Raw genomic sequence first — 3,101 nt, forward strand, 5'->3', positions numbered from 1 at the left:
GTAAAACATTTACCAGGTTTTAGTGCAGCTTGCATGGGACATACAGAAGAATGCATCACGTATAGAATTGTAGTTGTGGTTCTTCATCCCTTCTCTCTGGCTTCATGTGGTTCAGAGTGAGCATTTTCAAAGACTTATCTTTCACTTATATTTGACTTGTTATTCAATGACTGATTCATTAACTTTGTGAAAAGAACATGAAGAAAGCCTCAAAATCTGACAAGTGTCACAGCTGAGGGAATGGACAGTGAGTTGAGTCAACAATGTATTTTTTTCTTTCACGAGCTATTCATCAGTCCTCGGACTCAATTTGGGCCTGGCAAAGTGGAACACCAAGTGGAATCGTCCAAAGGTCGCGGATGGTAGAGGGTCCGAATGCCGCGTAAGTCCCTCTTCCCTTTCTGTCCGGGCCAAGCCGACACAATCACTCCTAGAGATAGCGCTCCATCAATACTAATGTGCGACACTTCGCCCACATCTAGAGAGGAGAACAGCAGAACTGGTAGCCCACATCCGTGCATATGGCTAGTAGATTTTATCTGTGTCTTTTCTCCTCTTCTCGGGGAGAACCTCCAGTACGCGAGGTGTTATGACAACGCTCGCAGGCCACCGACTAGCACAGACGAGCAGGTGACCGTTCACTTATGCAAATGTCCACCTATCTGTGCTCCAATAACCAGGGAAGTGCTCTGTACTCACTGGTCCCCAAACTGCCTCAACCCCGGAAGGAAGAGTGAGGACTGTCCAGATACTGTGTTGTGAAATTCAACCGCCCACAGTGCTGCTACTCTGGTACTGTTCTCAGCCATTAACATCATCTCAGAGAATTTAAAATGAGATTGTACTTGTGCTTGACATTGTAGGAATGCATCAAGACTTGTATGTTATGCAGACCAGCAGTTGATTGTAGAATGTATTAACATCTACGTGATTACTTAAAATGAGACCCCAGAAGTGAAGATTGAATGATGACATGTTGCGTCTCCTTTCACTAACAGACCTCGGCACAGAAACTGAGGAACCTCTGTGCTCGATACCACAGTCAACAAAACCCAGAACCAAGAAGAGCCACAACCAACAGACCTGAATACAAGATGATCTTTTGATGCGTCCAAATGGTACACTTGTTTACTCTAGTGCACTATGTAGGGGATAGGGTGTAATTTGTTTGCAACTCTGAACACCGGAAGACCGAACACAAGATGACTCGCTGGATTCAATCAAGTTCCAAACTGAACTTGCATTTGAAAGGTAAAGCGATTGTAATCATCAGGGAAATTTGTCTTTAAAATGCTGCGTTGTCGGGGGCACAAGAAAGAAAGAAGTCTTCTATATTATATTGGTTACTTTTTATTATTCAAAGAGGCTTTAATATACACTGCTCAAAAAAATAAAGGGAACACTTTTAACAACACAATGTAACTCCAAGTCAATCACACTTCTGTGAAATCAAACTCTCCACTTAGGAAGCAACACTGATTGACAATACATTTCACATGCTGTTGTGCAAATGGAATAACAAAAAGTGGAATATATAGGCAATTAGCAGACACCCCAATAAAGGAGTGGTTCTGCAGGTGGTGACCACAGACCACTTCTCATTCCTATGCTTCCTGGCTGATGTTTTGGTCACTTTTGAATGCTGGCGGTGCTTTCACTCTAGGGTAGCATGAGACGGAGTCTACAACCCACACAAGTGGTCAGGTAGTGCAGCTCATCCAGGATGGCACATCAATGCAGCTGTGGCAAGAAGGTTTGCTGTGTCTCTGTCAGCGTAGTGTCCAGAGCATGGATGCGCTACAGGAGACAGGCCAGTACATCAGGAGACGTGGAGGAGGCCGTAGGAGGGCAAACAACCCAGCAGCAGGACCGCTACCTCCGCCTTTGTGCAAGGAGGAGCACTGCCAGAGCCTGCACAAAATGACCTCCGGCAGGCCCACAAATGTGCATGTGCTGCTCAAACGGTCAGAAACAGACTCTCATGAGGTGGTGAGGAGGGCCCGACGTCCACAGGTGGGGGTTGGCTTACAGCCCAACACCGTGCAGGATGTTTGGCATTTGCCAGAGAACACCAAGATTGGCAAATTCGGCACTGGCGAGCCCTGTGCTCTTCACAGATGAAAGCAGGTTCACACTGAGCACATGTGAACAGAGTCTGGAGACGCCGTGGAGAACGTTCAACTGCCTGCAACATCCTCCAGCATGACCGGTTGGCGGTGGGTCATTCATGGTGTGGGTGGCATTTCTTTGTAGGGCCGCACAGCCTCCATGTGCTCGCCAGGAGGTAGCCTGACTGCCATTAGGTACCGTAGATGAGATCCTCAGACCCCTTGTGAGACCATATGCGACACATGCACAATTTGTGGCCTGCTGGAGTCAATTTTTTGCAAGGCGTCCAGCAGTTAGTTGGCGTCGAAGAGGAAAACTGCAATGTCCAGCGCTTGCTGCCCTCTTGTTTCTGAGTGTTTGTAGTGCTAGTGTTTAGCTAATCTGTGCAGCTCACATATGTGCCCAGTTATGATAGTTGTCGTGCTCTTTCTTAGTAGATAATGATCAACATGACAATAACATAGCTGATGTAATGAAAAGTATTGGAGTGAGTTGTGTGGTAAATGGAGGACATAGATTTGCATCCATGTCTGGGTGTTAGCCAGAACCCTAGGTCCTGGAGAACAGGAGCAGAGAAAGGGAGCAGGGTAGGAGAACAGACGTAACAAGCAAACACACAGGTTAAATTATTATCAGGTATGTATAAATGTTATTGAATGATTTTAATTTAAAATGTTTGATTAGACATGCAAATGTTAATGGCAGACAGAAAAGAAAGGATACACGTCTAATTTTTGATGTCAGTGGGGTTGGTATGATCCCTGGAAAAGAGATGAGTTGTGAGAAACTCCAGGGTGGCGGCATGACCACTGGAGTCAATAATTATTACCTGGTCAAAAACCTCCACATTCTTCTCAGTCCGTGCCTGAAGGTGATCTTCGAAGGCATTCTGATCTGCTTTGACAACTTCCACATCAGGTGGAGTATCAGTGACAAAGTACATTATACAAAAAACAGCTAGATAAAAACACTAAATGAAAAAAAATATATAC

Source organism: Salvelinus sp. IW2-2015, unplaced genomic scaffold, assembly GCF_002910315.2.
Source record: "Salvelinus sp. IW2-2015 unplaced genomic scaffold, ASM291031v2 Un_scaffold640, whole genome shotgun sequence".
In the NCBI taxonomy this organism is placed as follows: domain Eukaryota; kingdom Metazoa; phylum Chordata; class Actinopteri; order Salmoniformes; family Salmonidae; genus Salvelinus; species Salvelinus sp. IW2-2015.